At 42.7% G+C, this 20,809-nt stretch overlaps 1 protein-coding gene and 1 pseudogene across 3 annotated transcripts in view; one reads left to right on the top strand and one right to left on the bottom strand.

The window, feature by feature from the left end:
* The window catches only part of LOC106882406 (4-aminobutyrate aminotransferase, mitochondrial), a 205,254-nt gene that overhangs the window by 32,475 nt on the left and 151,970 nt on the right, over positions 1–20,809 (top strand). The window contains exon 2 of one of the 3 annotated variants that reach the window (XM_089340566.1): positions 8,617–9,079. The gene's annotated coding sequence lies outside the window, so the exon portion shown is untranslated. Of the gene's footprint in view, positions 1–8,616; positions 9,080–20,809 lie in introns of those variants that run through there. The other 2 variants (XM_089340569.1, XM_089340568.1) reach the window with 2 other exon arrangements.
* On the bottom strand, positions 13,871–15,370 carry LOC149131317 (uncharacterized; annotated as a pseudogene).

Raw genomic sequence — 20,809 nt, 5'->3', positions numbered from 1 at the left:
TCTCATACTCGGTCATAATGTCTTACATTTAAGATGATCCCCATACATTTCCCTGAGGAGAAGTTTACATTTTTAACATCGACGATTCCTATGAATCGCATAAATTGTAATTCTTCGAAACATATGTCGGAATAAAGTATGCAGTTATAACATGCGTTCACTCCATTCCTTAAATTTATATATATATATATATATATATATATATAAGGGCTAGAAAACATAAACCCGAAAGAAGCACACTCTAAGATGGAGAGCAGTATATATTAAAAATGTGGACGGTCTGTTTATGAGATAACCTTAAGTAACAATTGGGGATTAGCCATTTGTCCCTTTTGAGTAGTGAGGCATTTTGCCCCTTCATAATCTTAAGAGGACATGGGCCAACAGATTTTTGGGGATCTGATGATATGCCATAAAGCTAAACCCTTTATGGACAGGAAACCTAAGGTGATCCCATAAACCAACCTTCCTCATTTTTAATATATATATATGTATATATGTATGTATGTATACATATACAACATGTATATATAAACAGGTGCAATTTTTCATGAACCCATTTAGGTTCACCCAAACACTGTTGGGGGAAACCAAATCAGGGAATTGACCAGTTCTAGAGAAGAAGTAGAAGCATTTCTGAGGGCAACCTACAATGATAACCTCAGAAATGAAGCCCTTAATGTTAACTCAAAAGTCTGTAGAGCTGAAATTCCAGGAAATAAGTTCAACCTCCACTGTCCAACCTGGGAAAAAGTGGTGAAAAAGGCCAGATCAGGATCAGCTCTTGGCCCCCAAGTAGTATACCTTATAAAGTATACAAGAAATGCCCACATTCCCTTTGGAGGCTGTAGATGCTGTTCTGAAAAATCTGGACATATATTTTTCAAATCGGAAATAGCTCTATTTAGAGCCTTATTTCCAAAAATTCAAACATATCTTCCTCGTTCCTAGCCATATTCTTTAAAACGAATATGGCTAAGGTTTTCAACGAGGCCGACTTCCCGCTCCTAATGCCAGAGGCGAAAACACTTAATGCCGTTCCGCATGAACGCAGACAAGTGATGAAGAAGAGCAATGATTCTGAGTCAACTGCTGCTGCCTCAACCACCACCACTACCACCATCACGTGTACAAACTCTGCTGCTACAGCAGTCTTGCCTGCCACCGTCACCAGTGACAACAACAACAACAACGACAAAGACAACAACAACAACAGCAACAACAACGACAACGACACAAATGTCCTTGCTAACACGACCACTGTCCTCACCACTGCTACTACCAGTGACAATAACAACAGCAACAACAACAGGACACCGACCTTCAACACCAACACCACCACTACTTCGACAAACTCTGCCGCCACTACCACCACCTTTGAACCTGGCAGTACCAACACCACTGTCAATACCACCATCAACAACTACAAGACGAACAAGATAAACAACACCACAAACGCCACAAACAACATATCTGCCAGCATCACAAAAACAAATTTTGCCGATGCAACGAAAGAAAAAAGAACAATATTAACATTCACCCAAAAACAAATCAATGACACAAAATCCCTTCTCACGAAAGAAGGTGACACTGTACAAATACACATACCAAAAGCAATCATTGAAAATACAAACAAGAAGCACATATCATACAGACTTATCAACAAGAAAACGAAGCGACCGGAGAATTTCTCCACCCAAAAAATTGAGATTTGTCTCAAACCGATATGGCCCTTTCAAAGTCATGTTACTTGGGGACGAAAATTTGCCACGGTCCTAGTACGCTTTAAGAGCGAACAGTTAGCGAAGGAATTTTCAACACTCTCTCTCCACACAGATGACTTGGTGATGATACCGAGTTATCTTGGACAGAGAGTGACGAAGGTGACAGTAAAGAATGTCCCTTCACAAGTGGAAACAGAGTGGATAGTAGGTTCTATATGCCTCGAAATGGAGGAGGCAAATATATTAGAAATTGCTACTGCAGAGGAGAAAAACTGGGAAGGGGGAAAAAAAGTCGAAGTCCTCCTCCACATCACTGAAGAGGAGTGCCAAAAGATCCCCACACACATCCAACTGGCAAAGGACCACAAGTTATATGTAGTGGTGGAAGGAAGGCGGCCACGTTGTTATGTATGCGGCAGCGAGGCACACCTCAAGGACAGTTGCCCAACCGCCGCCAACCAAAAAAAGCAACAAGGGCAACCACCAAAACCCGGAAAAAAAACCCTACTACCAACACCACCATCAACAATCAAAACAAGAGAAACACAAGCAACACTGGCAACTGAGAAGACAACAGCATCTGCAAAAACAACAAGTGAGGAAGCAGGGGAAAAGAAAGAAAATTCCAAGACTGTTTCCCCCTCCCCCACATCACACACACCTCACACAAATAACAAGCCATCAGCACCAACAAAAACAGCAACACAACCACTCACACAAGCACACACAGACGCTCACAATTTGCCCCTACCCCGTTCCGATTCCTCAGAACCTTCGTCGGAAGATGAAAGTAATGAGGAATGGCAAATAGCCCAGAAAGGAAGGAGGAAGAGGAGCAAGAAAAGAAAAGCAAACACAACACTCCAGACACCAACACAAGCACACACAACTACAACACAAGCAACAAAACCCCAAAAGCAAGTACACACACAATGCTCACTGCCATCAACACAAAAAACTCAGAGTTGATGGAATACATCAACACAAAAACAAACATAACAAACGAAGACATAAAAATCAGCAACCACCCATACACAACACCGCCAGAACACATCAAAATACTACACATAACACCAACCCTGCACCACACACTAAAATCTATTTTTCCAAAGGCAGTTGGCAAATGCCAAAAATACCTGGCGAAAAAACTATATAGTGATCTCCTCGAAGAAAACCCGAAGGAGGAGACACAAAAACTCTCAAATGGTAAGTGACTCTCTTTATAAAACTTTAACACTCAAATCAAAATGATGCTCAAGATTGGTTGTGTAAATGCGCGTGGCTTGGGGTCCCCTTGGAAACAAGGGTACCTCCTAAATGACATAAAGTCACATAAACTAGAAATCATAGCCATAAGCGAGACCAGACTCCATGATCCGCGGGCCCTATCGTCCATGTTTGGCAGACAGTTTAACATTTATTTTTCTCCCTGTCTGCCGAGAATGGGCGGTAGTGGCACGGCGGTACTCTTTCGCAAGAGTCTGGATCTCGAAGTAAAGACAGTATTCATAGACCCGGAGGGTAGATTGGTTGTTCTGGATGTCGATGGCAGCGATGGGTGTGCTTTTCGACTCATATCAGTATACGCACCACCTTTAACAGGTAGGCCGGATTTCTTTCGACGTCTAGAAGTATTCCTAGGAACGTCTCGCCCTTTACTTTTAGTGGGGGATTGGAATGCTACCTTGGACACGCATCTAGACTATGTGGGCAGAGATAGGAATAGACGGGGATGCAAATGCCTCAAAGACCTGCTCAGACGCTTTCAACTGTCTGACAGGTACCGACTCGATTACCCGAATGCGCCAATGTGGACATGGACAAACCGCATCGGGTCGTCGAGATCGTATCTAGATAGAATACTGTGTAGGAGAGTAGATAGAGATAGCATAGGGTGTCCACAATTTCACATAGTCAGCTACACGGATCACAAACTTGTGACGTGTACGCTAGACTTAGATAAGACACATAGGCAGGGCTCCGGTTACTGGAAACTAAATGCGTCTTTCCCGTCGAGACCAGTTTTCATAGACCGGATTAGCACGTTAGTAAAGAGGGCTTTGACAGGAGCCATCATCAATAACAAATGGTGGTTTGCCCTCAAGAGAGCAATAAAAGCAGAAGCGGTTAGGTATAGCAAAGCACTAGCCATAGACAGAAACAGAGTAGAGGGTGAACTAGTTAAGAAGCTAGAAGAGGCAATTAGAAGTGGCATCGCATCCGACGTTTTGGCGGCGAGGTTGGCCCTTGACCAACACTTCAACGTCAAACACGAAGGGTGCGTTGTCAGGGCTAGGATGCGTGCTCTAAGAAACGAAGGTGTTGGAGCCGCACGAGAGGCCCGGGTGGCGGAGGCGCAACAGGGCAACAAAACCACCATTCGGTCTCTGGTGGACGAACAGGGGCGCGAACTGCTCGAGCCAAGCAAAATGTGTGAGGCCTTTCAGCGGCACTTTGCTCGACTGTTTGGGACGAATGGCGAGCGAGAACGCAGGGTGGACTTCAGTGCCTACCTGCACAGCCTGCCACGACTCTCGGCAAGAGAGGCAGAGTGCTGCGAAGGTGCCATCACGGCGGCGGAAGTGAGGGACGCGATGGCGGGATGCTCGAGGGACAAATCTCCGGGTTTGGATGGTCTGCCCTACGAGCTTTACAACTGTAAGCCAGACTTGTTTGGAGACGTCTTGGTGGCGGTGTACTGCAACTGGCAGCAAAACGGGAGCATTCCCGGTTTTGTGAGTCGAGGAGCCGTAACGCTGCTGAAGAAAGATCCAAACAAGGGGGACGTCATAGATAACTTTAGGCCCATCACTCTGCTCAATGCAGACTTGAAAATTTTGGCCAAGGTGTTAGCCAAGCGGTTGGCGCTTGTCATCGAGAAACTGATCGGCAAGGCGCAAACGTGCGCGGTGCCGGGCAGGAGCATCCATGACAACCTCCATCTGATGCGCTACATCATAGAGAGGGTAGTTAAGGAACCTGGCATGGGTGGGGCCCTGATCAATTTAGATCAATCGAAAGCTTTCGATAGGGTAGACCATCAATACTTGGAGGCTGTCCTCATAGCAGCCGGCTTCGGTCCCATTTTCCGCGGCTGGATGGCTGCCTTGTACAGAGGCATCCGTTCGGTAGTTCGCGTCAATGGGCATCTATCAAGACCCTTCGACATTGCACGTTCGGTCCGTCAGGGATGCCCCCTCTCGTCGCTTCTGTACGTGTTGACTCTCGAGCCACTACTGCGGAAGCTGGCGACGCTGAGGGGCATCCCGCGAGAGTTGGGATGCGGGACGAGCGTGTCGGCATACGCGGACGACGTCACCGTCATAGTGTCTAGCCAAAAGCACATCGAGCTTGTCGGCGAGACACTGAGAGACTACGAAGCGGTAACGGGAGCGAAAATCAACCGGGATAAGTCAGTGGGCTTGTGGCTCGGCACCTGGAGAAGCAACCCCATGCCGTCAAGTAGCGCCTCCGTCGTGGGACGTTGGACTGACGGTCCGGTTGAGATGCTCGGGGTCTGGTTTGGTCCAGACCTCCAAACGGAGAAGAACTGGGACGAGATAACGAGAAGGGTGGCCACTCTAGCCCGGCAATGGGCCGAGAGGAAGCTTTCCCTGAAAGGTCGGGCGGAGGTGGCGAACACGTACATCGCGTCCGTCATCTACTACCGCCTGACCGTCGTTCCTTGTCCCGACCCTACCATCACCAAACTGGAGCGCATCCTCTTCCGCTTCTTGTGGAAAGGAAGCGTTCCGATGGTTAGGCGATCCGTTTGCTGCCAACACCCGTTAAAAGGAGGACTGGGCATGCCGTGGTTGATGATGCTCAGACACGCGCTGAGACTGCGACATCTCCAGCTCTACGTAGACAGCGGTGAACAGGTGTGGTCACCGTTTGTGCGGCGCGCTTTCCCGCAGCTCGTCTCCATGACCGAACTGCAGTCATGGATCAAGAAGAGGCCGAGGAAGGGCGAATGGCACCGCGAGTGTCGCGCTGCTCTTCGGCAACTCCAACAACCCGGGTCAACCTTGAGCGACTGCATCACAACTAACGCATTCTATAGTGGATTAGTGGAGGGAAGGTACGACGACGATCTCGGGGCGAACCTGGGCGTCGACGAGGAATACCTGACCCGCCTGTTTAAGACGACCTTCGGGCCGGGACCTATGGACAACTTCCAGAGATCCCTGGCCTGGCAGTGCTATCGAGAAGCACTACCCGTTCGGGATAAGCTCTACAGGCATGGCTCGAGAAACACGGGGCCGACCTGTCCGAGATGCCAGCAGAGCGACGAAACCGTTCTGCACGCACTCGTACAGTGTCCCACCATTTCCGAGCTGTGGGCTTACGTCGAACAACTGCTATCGCGTGTGGGACGAGTCGGTCTATCAGCCGAGTCTATCGTGAATATTGTCGCGCCTCCTTCCTTTAAACGGGAAGGAAGAGCTATTTTCATCGTACTTGTGGCTATGGCGAAAGAATGTGTATGGTGGACGCGTCTGAAAGGTCTAGAGACAAAGACTTTCCTCTCTGGGCAATCTCTTATCAACTTCTTCAAGTATCACCTGAAGAGGAAGTTGAGAGTAGAAAGGGAAGTCTTGTCTAGTGAATGCTTCAAAAAAAGATGGGTGAATGTAGCAAGGATGGCACGTGTGAACGACGGAGCCATCTTGAGCATAACCCTATGAACAAGAAAAAAAAATAAAACAAAAAGGCAAAAGAGAGTCACTTACTGTTATAGTTTCTTCAATGAGAATATTGACCAAGGTTACCGTGGTCTTTTCCGTGGGCTTTTCCTTCCACGGCTAAACCTAAACTGTCCTCCCCTCTTTTTACACGATAACATTACTGTGTGATACACGATCCCTATTGATCGGCCTTTCCTTTTCTTTTTTTTCCGATCCCTTTTGATCGAACTGCCCCTTTTTCCCTTCCTACGATCCCTTTTGATCGACACCACCAATTTTTTTTTTTTTTTTTTTTTTTTTTCCTTCCTTCCCCCTCCCAAAAAGAAAAGCTCTACATTGTATTTGTCCCATCTTCGTTGAGCCCTGTGTGGCTAATAAAAGAAATCTGGACAAAGAGTATCATTCCACCATACTGGAAGAAGGCAAAAGGATGTTTTGTGCCAAATCTCCTCAGCGGCCATTAACCAGTTCAGAACCATCTCACTCCTGTCTGTTGATGGGAAAACCTTTTCCATATTGGCCAAAATGGTGACTTTATACATGACTGAGAATGGCTATATAAACACTTCTATTCAGAAAGGTGGGGTTCCAGAGTTACTCATATGGTTATTGACGCTGTATGACATTCCAGTGTGGAGAAAGGGGAACTCTAGCACACATCTTATCAGAGTGCAGAATAGCACTCTCTCAAGGCAGATATAAATGGCACCATGATAGGGTGCTTGCAAAACTTGCTCACGCCCTGGAGCAGGAAAGACACAAGAAACATCATCACCAGGGAAAGGCAACAGCAGCTATTAAGTTAGTGAAAGAGGGAGAGAAGCTAGTAAAGTCAGCAAAAACAGTACATAGCTTGCTGCATGGATCTCAACCATGAGATATGAAAGTGGACCTAAAGGAGAGATTGCAGTTTCCCCAGATCTTCCATACAACCCTGAGGCCAGATGTAGTCCTGTGGAATGAAAAGACCAAGAAAATCATCCTAATTGAACTCAGTCTTGTGGGAAGAGTGGGTATGATGAGGCCCATGAATGGAAGCGTGCCAAATATGAGTCTTCTGCAGGAATGCAGGGAGAAGAGATGGCAGGTACAGCTTTTCCAAGTCAAGGTTGGCTGTAGGGGATTCCCTGCTCAGTCAACATTGAGGATACTTACAGCCATTGGATTGAGAGGAAAAGAGTGAAGGGTGGTTGTACACAGGATGGGAGAGGTAGCTGAGAAAACTTCTTGTTGGCTTTGGAGCAGGAGAGAGGAGTTAAGCTGGAAGACAGGAGATGAGGAGCAGTGACTTGGCCACTTCTGCTGACTCACCAATAGAAGGGTGTTATGGTTCAAGGCCAAAACACCCTATGTCTGATGACATCAGTTTTTCCTGGCCAAGGCACCATTCACTTTGATGAATGGAAAAAGAACTTCCTTATGGGTGTTTATATATATATTTATATATATACACACACACGCACACATACATATGTACATATATACATACATTTATATATATACACATATATATATATATGCATTACATATATATATATATTTATACATGCATATATATATATATATATATATGTGTTTATACATACATACATGTATACATATAAATGTATACATATATATAGATATATATATATATACATTACATATATATATATATATATATATATATATATATATATATATATATATATATAATATATATATGTTTATACATACATGTACACACACACACATACACACACACACACACACACACACACACACACACACACACACACACACACACACATATATATAGATGACAGGCTTCCACTTAGTTTATGTCTACCAAATCACAAAGCTCTGATTGACTATTGCAGAAAATACTTGCCCAAGGTGCCACATAGTAGGACTGAACCCAAGACCTTATGGTTGCATGAGTGTCTTTATGCATTTGTGTGTGTGTGTGTGTGTGTGTGTATGCATGCGTGCATGTGTTTGTATAATTTACACATTGATAACTCCTAAATATTTTTATTATCATTGCTATTGTAATTAAATGTTTTGTTTTAGGGTTGTTTTTGGCAAATAAATATGAATTTATCATTATTATCATCATTATCATCATTGTTGTCATTGTCATTCACTGCCAATTTCCGAATTTAACTGCCTTCGTCAAGTCAAGCTTCTTATCTTTGATTTCATGACATCATCTGTTTACTCAGAAGCACCGAACCAATTGTAAAAGACTACCACCACCAACACCACCAACAACAACAACAAGACCCCAACTCCATAAACAACAACAGTATAATTTATCACAACCATGAGCACAATATCAAGAATAAATGAGACTACTGTTACACATACACATGCACAACCCACCACCATCACCCCATTTACCACTACTTCCACCTCATTCACCCCAACCAACCATTCTTCCACCTTCACACCCTCCAACAACATTCATCAGCCAAAAACAAGCTGAAGTAGGTGACTCCTTCTTCAGGTGAAGTCTTTAAATAGTGTGGCAGACAGATATGCTTAAATACTTTGTGAGGGTGCAGACAACTAGACATATCTGGTGACTGAGAACAGAGGAGAAACCAAGACTAATCAAAAACAACATCAACAACAACAGCAACATTACTGTCAACAAGAGGAAGTAATCACACAGCAAGAAAACAGGTAAGACACTCATGACAATATTTCGTTTTACTCTTTCTGTGAATGAAACTGTCTTAACAATTTTATATCCAAAATATCCATCCATCCATCTATTTTCTCTACCAGTTATTCCTGGGAGGGTTATGTGGTAGAATCCTCAGACACCTCCTTCATTGCAACTGTCATTAGACTTTCTGACTGGATTCCCAAGCACGACCAACTGAGACCATAGATATTATCCATCTAACTCATTCTTGGTCTACTCTTAAGTCGCTTGCTGGTTGACTTGAAAAATCCATCTTGAGATTTTTTCTTGTGACATTCTGTTGTGGAAGGATCATAACCACCCGTCAAGTGACTAAAATGTGGACTAACTCATTGTTATAAAACAAAGAATTGTGAGCGATTGGGAGTTTGGGTTGGTGAGCAGTTCACTGTGAGCCTTTGATATAGAGCATTGTGTTTCATGTAATAGTAATAGTAGTGTGTTGTGAATATACTTTCTTCCCCTGCTTATATTGGATATTATATATCCAATACAAAGATATAAAAGTGGCGACGAGTTGTCTGAAGCTTGCATTGGACATTTAAAACTTTTTGTTTTTGGTGCAAAACCAAAGAAAAAATCATTTAACATGGAGAACTTATTGGCCTCCATGGTGCAGTTGCAACACCAACTACAGCAACAACAAAGCAGTTACAGCAGCAGCAACTACAACAGCAACAACAATAAAACCAACAGTTGCTGGAATTAATGTTGTAGAAGGTATTACCTTTTCTGCATATTTTTGTAGTTACAACGAAATCTTCAAAGAAGAGTATAAAAGTTGGTCCAATGAGAAAAAGTACGACTACTTTTAAGAAAGTTATCCCCTGCTGAACACGAAAAATATAGTAATTATATTCTACCAAAGAAGCCAGGTGGGATTTGTTTCAATGAAACAATTAATATTTTGTAGTAAAGATTATTTGCCAACATAACATGGCAGTCCTGGTTTAGGACGATTGTTGCTGTAATTTAACCCCAGGAGACATCATCTCCAGCTGGCTATACGACACGATCTGTGTCCTTACATTTTCGAACAAGGGAATCTAGCACCCCCACTCAGCTCAAAACAATATCTGTGTATCGCGATTTCCGGGTTATTTTCCTTCATCAGTACAGAATAATTGTTCAGCTAGAGGTGAAATCTTTATTAGGATCATTATGATCAGAACATAGAAATTACATTACAGGACAAACAAATACAAAAATGTTAAATGAGTTCGAATGTGACTATTTAAAAATTTAATTATGATATACTTTAGTTATATGATTAATTTTTACCTTTAACAAGAACTTTTTTTTAAAAAACGCAAAGTATGAGAAAGAATAAAAGTTCAAAATACCGTACCCGACAGCCTATACTGCCCAGCAACTAACTTTTCCTTTCATCGATGATTAAGCTGGGTTACTATCACCCACCTTTCTCATCACATCCTTCCAATGTTTCTCGTATTCACTCGGTGGCAAGGTCTTCCTCTCCATCCCCCACCCCCATCTTGCTCTTCAGATGGTATCTGAAGTAGAAAAGCAAACCAGGGCCAGAGACGAACGACCCTGTCACAAAACCTTCCATTCTGGTCCTCCAAACACACTCTTTCAGTACTGTAACCATACAGTAAAAACAAGCCTTACCTTCTTTTGAGAGTCCAGTTGGCAGTATCATCTTTATTATAGATCCAGCCGACAGCGGTACTTGTCCCAGATACGACAACAAGTGTTCAACGTAACTTATCAAGCTAGACAGCTCCCGACATTGTACAAAAGCATGCTGGACGGTTTCATCGTCCAGCCCACATCTTGGACACGTCGGTGACACTGACAAACCGTGCCTAGATAACTTATCGCGAACAGGTAAAGCGTTCCTGTAGCACTGCCAGGCCAGAGATTTTGGGAAGTTGTCCAAGTACCCCGGCCTGAAAGTTTTTTTTAAACAGGTTGGCAAGCTGGTTCTCATCGAACCCCAGAGCCCCTCCTAGGACATCATCATTTTTTGCCTCTACCAGCCCTCTATAGAACACCGAGGTGGTATTCCCGCTACTGGCCTTGCCTGTCTTGTGGATCAGCCAGAGTGCCTGTCGGCACTCCTTCTGCCATAAAGTCAGATTCCATCTTTTAATGAAACCGCCAGCTGACTCCACACCTTATCACCCTCCAGGTGGTGCCAGAGATGTCTCAGCCTCAACGCATGTCTGTGCATCATTAGTCAGGGCATTCCCAGCCCACCCTTTAACGGTTCCTGGCAGCAAACAGAGCGCCTTACAAGTGGCTTTCCTCTCTTCCACAAAAAGTGGAAGAGTCGTCCCAACTTGTTTAGCCACGAATCGGGGCAAGGCACAACGGACAAGCAGTAGGTGATTACAGATGCCATGACCACCTGTACCACCTCCGCCCTTCCTTTCAAGGACACAGTCCTTCCGGACCATTTCCCTACTATGGCCTCCACCTTGTCCACTACCTTGCTCAAATTCTTCTCTGTCTGAGAGCCTGGGCCAAACCAAACTCCAAGCAACTTAATAGGACCATCTGTCTAGTGTCCAATGACACTGGACAATATTGGCTTGTTCCTCCAGGTACTGAGGCGCAAACCGATGGACTTGTCCTTGTTAACTTTTGCCCCTGTCACCGCTTCTTTCTATGGAGAGCATCATCTACACGAGGTAGCTGTGCTTCGTTGGACACGATGAGGGTGACCTCATCCGCATAAGCAGAAACAGACTTACCGCATCCGATTTCATTTGGGTTGCCTCCTAACTTCTCCAACTTCTGCAGCATTGGCTCAAGAGCCAAAATGTACAGAAGCGGAGACAAGAGACACCCTTGACGAACTGAACGCTTGATCGAGAAGGGCTGTGTTAGGTAACCGTTTATCGGGACTGTGGACTTGATGCGGCTGTACATAGCGGAGAACGACACGCGAAAGCCTGGGCCCAGCCCAGCCGCTTCGAGGACCGCCTCCAGATACCGATGGTCCACCCTATCGCACGTTTTACCTTGGTCTAAATGGACCAATACCCCTCCTTTGCAGGCTAATTTCCCAACCTTGTCTAAAGTGTAGCAGAGAAGGTGAAGATTGTCCTGGATCGACCTGCCTGGGATTGCACATGTCTGTGCCTTCCCAACAAGTTTCTCCACGACAGCCGTCAACCTTTTCGCTAACACCTTGGCCAAAATCTTTAACTCTACATTAAGTTGAGTTATGGGCCTGTAATTACTAATACTATCCCACTTGCTCGGGTCTTTCTGGACCAGTGTCACAACTCTCCGGCTCACAGAACTGGGAATCCTCCCATTCTGTTGCCAGTTTGCATAGACACCTGCCAGTATATCCCCGAACAAGTCCGGCATACAACGATAAAACTCATAGGGCAGACCATCTAGCCTTGGCGACTTTTCCCCGGCGCACCCGGCCAACACCTCTCTAACCTCCAGGGGAGTGATTGGTCCTTCACAGCATTTTCCTCACGCGCCCAGAGTTGCGGCCCACCTTCTAGGAAGTCCTTTAAGACCCCCCCCCTGCTCAAGCAGACCACCCTCCCCAAACGACCAAGCGAAATGCTGGTGAAAGACCTTCTGCATTTCCTCCTGTCCATAGATATTGTGTCCCTGTTCGTCCGTTAAAGACTTTATAGAGGACTTTTTACCTCTCTGACTCTCCTCACGACGTACCCATCCGGCAACATTAATACCTTCTCGTTTCTCTGCACGTAGCTTAGCTCTGACTCTGCAACCTTCATGCTTGGCGTTGAGGTGACGGTGCAAGACCGTTCTCGCTGCCAACAATCTAGATACAAAGCCAGACTCCATTACTTCGTCTAAGTTCTTAACTAAATCACACTCTATTCTAGTCCTATCTAAACTTAGCTGCTTGCTAAATCTAACGGACTCCAAACGGATGGCCGTTTTGAGGGCGTGCCACCATCTATTATTAATGATGGTGCCACATAATGCTCTCTGAACTAACATCTTAATCCGGTTACGGAAAGCTTCACAAGTCAAAATAGACTTGTTCGTTTTCCAATACCCGGGTCCCTGTCTATGACATTTATCTACATGTACCTCACACTTCACAAGTTTATGATCCGTGTAAAGCACAATACAAAATTGTGGACAGCTAACACTATTCTTATCTCTTTCCTTAACAAATCCTTATCAAGGTATGATCTGAGTGAGCCATCGTTGTTACTCTACGTCCACTGTGGAACGCTCGGCTCATCCAGTCGGTAACAGTCTACTTGATTATAGGTCTCTAGTAAACCCTTGAGGGAAGGATTCCCTTTCCTATCGGTTGAGCCCACACTATCGACCCGTGCATCGAGGATAGTGTTGAAGTCCCCTACCAAAGCTACCGTTTTAGACGTCACTAGAAAGTGCTCCAGGTCACGGTAAAAACCAGACTGCCTACACTCCTTAGGAGCATAGACAGCTACCAGCCTCAAGGATTGCTTACATGTGTCACATCCAGGACAACCAGCCTACCTTCTGGGTCCAGAAAGACAGTACTTACCTGTAAGTCCAAGTTCTTCCTGATAAGGACTGCTACGCCTGCATCTCCTCCTTGGCTAGGAGAAATAAATTTCTCGTAATCATTTAGAAGAGGCGTGAATGCTTGACGTCCACTCATCTTGGAGTCGGTTACAATAGCCACATCTATTCTATGTGTCGTGAGGTCGTCCAGGAAACAAGCCTGTTTCCATCTCGACGCCATTCCACGCACATTTAAACAACCTCACTTAATCATCGAAGAAAGAAAAAAGAAAATTTTCTACTCACGGTTGTGAGAGGGAGAATGGCAGTGTTTGTCTGCCTGCTTCTCCAGTACTCTCCGTAGCTGCTGGGCTTTTCATCGGCGTTGCCACCGGGCTCTGGGTTGGTGTGACTACCGGGCTGATGACAAGTTTCCCAGTTATCACCTCCTGGGTGATATCTTTGATAAGATTGTCTTTTACATGCTCTTGGAGGAATCTCTCTCTCCACTCCTCTTCGCCGACCTTTGCATATCTAAATTCAGCCTCTTTGTCTGTTACATTAAAACATTTTATTCTGGGGTGAGCTTTTATTAAGCACAACACCCTCTCACCTTTCACATTAATCGCCACAATTCTGTCTGTTTTTTTGTGTCCTTTTGGAGTTGGGGGTTGGGTATGTTAAAACGTTGTCCTATCAACGTAGTACCAGCGGGGTGGAATTGGGGAATTTTTTGTTGTTGTTCGTCAGTGTTTGCAATTTTTCTTTTTGTTTGGGGTGGGGAGTACGGGGTGTTAGACTTCTTATGTTTGTAGGTAACTTGAGTTAAATCCATTTGCTCTTGTATTTTTTCTTTTGTTTGGTTTTTTCCATCATCATTTTGTTTATCATTTTGTTTTTCATTTTGTCTTTTTTCATCCTTTTGTTTTTCATTTTTTTTTTTTTCGTTCTTTTGCTTTGTTGCTGCAACGTTTTCGCATTTGTCTTTCTCTGTAATTTTCTCTGAGCTTTGACGAGGGGCTTCCACTATTTTTTACTTCATGCAGGTGAAGCGAATGTGACCCTTCTGTCCACATCCACACTTAAAACACCTGGGCCTACGTCCCTCCACCGATACACGAATTGTATGCCCCTCCCCCACGAAGACTATCGGGCAAACTTTCCAGAGTAGAATTATCTGCCTGGATGACCATTTCTAACATTTGACCTTTCCAGTTGATTGGTTCTTTCTTCCTCACGCTTAGTATAGACAATTTCCCTTCTGCATCGAAAATAACCGCAGCTGCTACCAACATAACTTCATAGCCTACTGGTATGTCTTCTACCGTTACGTTGGCTGTTCTATGCCCTAAATATGTGGGCAGCAACATATAATTTCATCGTTTTATAACATCTGAGTAGAAATTTCCTTTGCTACGCTAGCCGACTCGAAATGAGCTTCTACTTCTCACTCCTCAGCTAACGTAACGAATTTTATTCCATATGGGTGCCATGCACCGTTCAATCACTTCATCTTCCGCGTCGGTAATCCTTTTCTCTTTTATGTTGTATACTTTTTACTCTACAGTTTTTTCCTTTATGCTCTGCACTATTTCATGGGGCGGTACCAGTTTAGTTTCTTCGCCGGTTTTGTGTATTAAATTCCTGAACTGGAAGAGCTTTTCCATTGCAACTTCCAGTTCGACATTACCACCTATGGCATGGGAAAGACTTTGTTTATCCTGAGTTTCCTTTGGTTTCTCGTTATTCTTATCCTCTCCCATCTCGGGGAAATCCATAGTGAATGTTAGGTCGTGTTCCATGATTCAAGAAACACTGTCACAAATGACAGAAGAGATTTTCAAAAATAACCTGTAAAGGTTCACAAAAACAGATTTTCTGCCCCGCAGAGCGAAGATTACTGTACGTCAAATAGACAACAGTTAAAAAAATACGTAAAAATGCCCCCCCCCCAAAAAAAAACACGAACAGAAACGAACTCACACAACAGTTAGGTAGCAGTAGAAAAAAAGGATGCAGATTCAAGAAAAATTGTTCGGGTGGAGGTGGCACTGCCAAATTCCCGTTCGAAATGTATAGTTTTCAAAGTGGCAACTAGTCACTGATCTATAAATTAGAAAATTATTATTTTTAAATCTCACAACGTGAGATATTCAGCAGCAGTACTTTGTAGCAAAGATTGTTCGCCAACATAACATGGTAGTCCTGGTTTAGGACAAATGTTGCTGTAATTTAGCCCCAGGAGACATCGTCTCTGTGCTGATGAAGGAAAATAACCCAGAATCACGATACACAGATATTGTTTTGAGCTGAGTGGGGTGTTAGATTCCTTTGTTTGAAAATGTAAGGACACAGATCGTGTCGTATAGCCAACTGGAGACGATGTCTCCTGGGGTTAAATTACAGCAACATTCTTCCTAAACCAGGACTGCCATGTTATGTTGGCAAATAATCTTTACTACAAAGTACTGTTGCTGAATATCTCACGTTGAGAGATTTAAAAGTAGTAATTTTCTAACTAATATTCTATTGAAAATTTTCAGTGAAAGAAGTTCCTATTCAATACTCGCTGGTAATGTTTAAAATTGATCAAAAGAGATGAAGATTTCGTCACCTATACCGGAGTGGTTAACAGGGAGTGTGAGAAATGCAAATTGAATGAGTTGACTTCGGACATGTTCAAGTCTTTAATTTTCGTTCAGTGGTTTACTGCAAGCAAAGACGTAAATATATGTTCCCGGATATTAACAAAATTAGAATAGGACCAAAATTTAACTCTGCAGGCAGTAGCAGAAGAATGTCAGAGGATTATTAATCTATGACATGACGCAAATGAAATTGAAGAGAAAAATTATTCTCAGATTCAAGCGTGTCGACCGGTAACAAATAAGAAAATAGACAAAAAAATATCAAGACTGAATTCATGTTATAGGTGCAGTGGTCGACATTTTGAAAATAACTGTCCATTTAATAATATAAAATGCTACAAGTGTAGTAAAATAGGCCATAAAAGTCACACTGTAGGACAGAACGTAAAAAATGGTTCAACAGAAAAAAATCACGTAAATGGATTATCAGTAACAAAAAATAAGAACAAGCCCCAAAGAAAATTTGTGTAAGTAAAACTTAATAACACAAACGTAAAGTTACAATTGGATACAGGCAGCGACATCTCAGTAATTAACACAGATATATCGAAAAAGATCGGGAGACCTAAATTAAATAAAACCATGAAAATTGCCCATGATGTTTCAGAAAAAAACATTATATTTTAAGGGCGAATTGATAACACTACATTTCGTGAAAAGCCTTAAAGGCTAAAGTTTTTGTGTTAAATAAAACAACAAACTTGTTCGGTACTGACTGGATGGAATTGTTTAATTTATGGGACCTTCCCATAAATCTTTTCTGTAAAAATGTAAATGTTTCTTCCTCCAGTACAAATAAGTCGTCAGACGAATTGAAAAGAAATTTAGAAATATTCGCAATTCCATATCTGAATGATATACTCATTAAAAGCGAATCCAGGGATCAACATGTAGAGCTCATAAAATATATATTTGAAAAAATTAGGGATTTCGGCTTTACTTTGAGCGAGGAAAAGTGTGGTTTTTTCTTACCGAAAATAAGATATTTAGGACAAATCATTGACAGAAATGGACTTCAAACAGACCCGTCAAGAGCAGATGCAATAAAAAATACGCCCCCCCCCCCAAACTAATATAGTGACCTTACAAGCATTTTTAGGATTGGCAAATTATTACCAAAATTATATTCCAAATATGCAGTGAATAATCTGCTGAAAAAAAAGATATGAAATGGAATTGGTTGGAAAATTGCCAAAAGGCTTTTGACGAAATAAAAAAAATATTTGGTTTTTATATTTTGTTTGCAAGATTCTTTATGTGAATTTGTGTGTTGAAGCATATTTCATTGTGTCTGGGAAGAGTTATTCTCTTTTAGTGCCTTAATTTAACACACTCACCAGTCTGATTTCCACTCATTTGCTTATTTATTTTTACTAAAATTTTTGTTGCGTCTTGCAACCTTTTCAATAGTCGTTAACTCTGTTTGTTATCGGGACTGCGTTCTTTTTTTTTTTTTTGTGTCCATGCGTGTGCGTGCGCATACACATGTGTATGCATGTATGTATGTGTGTGTATGCATGTATGCATATGTGCACGTTTGTATGTATGTATGTACACTGTATGTCTGTGTATATGCATGTACGTGTGCATGTGTATGCATATACATATGCGTGTATGCATGTATACATGTTTGTATGTATGTATGTATGTATTCTGCATATCCATGTGCTTGTGTGTTCATGTTCGTGTGAGTTTGTGTGTGTTTGTGCGTGTGTATTTGTGGCTATGTTTGTGTGTGTATGTATGTTTGTGTCTGTATGTGTGTGTGTGTTTGTGTGTGTACCTCTGTCTCCCTGTGTGTGCATGTTTGTGTGTGTCTGTATATGGGTTTGTGTGACTATATAAACTGTAGGTATGACACCTATGTATATTTCCTCTTTAGTACTGGAAATGTTTCATCAATGAGGACGTACTCTTGTACTTGTCTGAGTGTTGTGTCCTTCGGGTGCTTGGATAAAATGCAGATGTCAAGTTGACCCTGTTTGACTCCATGTTGGTCTTTGGCATGTTGGTAGAGTATGGAGGATGGATTTTTGTCGTCATATAGTCTCAAATGTTCATTTAGTCTCTCCGCAATGCTTCTAAATGTCTCACTATGTATATTATGTTCTTGTCTTTACAAGCACCCACTATGCACTTTATGCTGTAGACTACATTTCTAGTTAATGCCAGGGTTAATCTTACATACCATGCAGTTATCATTGGTGCATGTGGTATTCTCAAAGGGGTACGTCCTACATAGTTGTGATCTGATGGAGCTCTCTGGCTTTTCGACGATCTTAATGTTGAGTTTAGCCTCCTTCAGAGCTTTTCAAAATCTATGGGCTAGTTCTCCATAAGCTGTGGTCTCTACAAACATCAGCTGATGCCTCTTATGCCCAACTTTTCTCTCAAGACACTTACACTCTGTCATGCATGCACACTGACATTGTACATCCAGTGAAGCATGCTTGCTTCATTTCTTTCAAGCCTACACATGTTCACTGCAGTCACAACCCATGTTTCACTGCTGCATAGCATGTTTGCACACAGGCATCATACAATCTGCTTTTCACTTGGAGGGAGAGGCCCTTTGTTATCAACACAGGTAGGAGCTCTCTGGACTTTGCCCAACCTATTCTTATTCCAGCAGCTGCACTCTCGGAGCATTCACCCCTACTATTCACTTGGTCACCTAGATAATGGAAGCTATCAACTACTTCTAGTTTTTCCCCTTGGCATTTGAAGGAGTCTATTTCCTATACATTTTTAGTTTTAATCGTACCTGTTCACCTTCCACATACAAAAACTGTTAACCTTTCTCTGATATTGCTGTGCCCTTTATGAGTTCATTGGTTGCACTGGGTACATCTTATGAAGTTTCTACCTATACCTTTCCTACAGACCAAGCAGGGTCATCTATTTGAAGGGATTTCTGATTTGTCTACTTTCTTACTTAGTAAGACTTTGGGTTTTGCTTGGTTAACCCTAAGGCTCTTCAATTCTAGATCTTGCCTCCACGCCTTAAACTTCTCTAGTTCAGGTGGTAATTCAGCTATAAGAACAAGGTCATCAGCATATAGGAGCTCCCAGAGGCAGCCTGTCTTAAATTCCTCTGTTATTGCCTGGAGGACTATGATGAACAAGGCGGGGCTAAGGACTGATCCTTGATGAACCCCTACCTCTACCCAGAAATTTTTGTTATATTCATTGCCAACACTCACCTTACTGACAGCATCCCTGGCAGCTCTCACCAACCACTTGTCTATCCATAGTTACCAGATTGACCACCATATAAGGGATTGGGGAACCCTGTCAAAGGCTTTCTCCATGTCAACAAAAGGCAAGTACAGAGGTTTATCTCCTGCAGCTGTCTTACCAGAAATATAGCATCAGTGGTGCTTCTCCTTGGCACAAAACCAAACTGCATCTTGGGGTGGCTATTTACTTTTTAGAATATCTGTGTGCAATGTATATATGTGTGTGTATACATACATACATACATACATACATACATATATATATATATATATATATATATATATATATATATAATACAAAAAATATATGAGTATATGCATATATACGTACATGTATGTACATACCTACATCTACATCTATATATAGATGCATATCTGGGTACAGGACGTTGCAAAAAGACGTAGCTGGGCACATGTGACCAGTGAGGGGTAAGGAGAAAGAGTGGTAGAGGGAGAAAAAGGGAAGGAAGTAGAATATAGGTGAGCAGCAAGAGACAGGGAGGAAGAGAGAGATATAGTAGTGAAGGGGAGAGGCAAAGAACAACAGATGGAAGAACGAGAGGGGGAGAAAGAAACAAAGATAGAGTCGCGTCAGAAATATAAAGTTAAAACTTACTTGCAAGGATGACGCATACACACACACTTATATGCACACATTCACACATACACTTATATACACACATTCACATACACACACTCTCTTTCTCTCTCTCTCTCACTCTTTCTCTATCTCTCTTTCTCTCGCTCTCTCTTTCTCTCTCTCTCTTTCTCTCATACACATACATATACATATTCTCTGGTTGAATTAAGTATAACCTGGTTCAAAGATTTTTTTTCCTCCTCTGTTCATAGTCATTGTACTCCTTCTGTACTTTAAGAGAATATTTTTGACTAATTAAAATAACTTATCTGTCTCTAAATGGCTGTTTTGACTTTGATAACAAATAATTTATTTATGTATGTGTATGTGTATACTCATACACAAATAGATACACATACACACACACACATGCACACGTGCACACACACACACACACACACACACACACACACAAAAACACATGTATATATATCATCATTATCATCATCATTTAATGTTTGTCTTCCATGATGGCATGGGTTGGCTGGTTTCACAGGAGTTGGCAAGCCAGAGGATGGCACCAAGCTCCACTGTATGTTTTTGCATGGTTTTTACAAATGGATGCCCTTTCCAGCACCATCCACTTTACAGAATGGACTGAGTGCTTTTATGTGGCACCAGCAATGGCAAGGTCTGTTTTGGCATGGTTTTCATGGTCGGATGCCTTTCCTAATGCCAACCACTTTACAGAGTGGCCTGGGTGCTTTTTACATT

Source organism: Octopus bimaculoides, chromosome 23 (assembly GCF_046866305.1).
Source record: "Octopus bimaculoides isolate indiv1 chromosome 23, ASM4686630v1, whole genome shotgun sequence".
NCBI classification, from domain to species: domain Eukaryota; kingdom Metazoa; phylum Mollusca; class Cephalopoda; order Octopoda; family Octopodidae; genus Octopus; species Octopus bimaculoides.
This window is presented reverse-complemented; position numbering and strand designations above follow the sequence as displayed.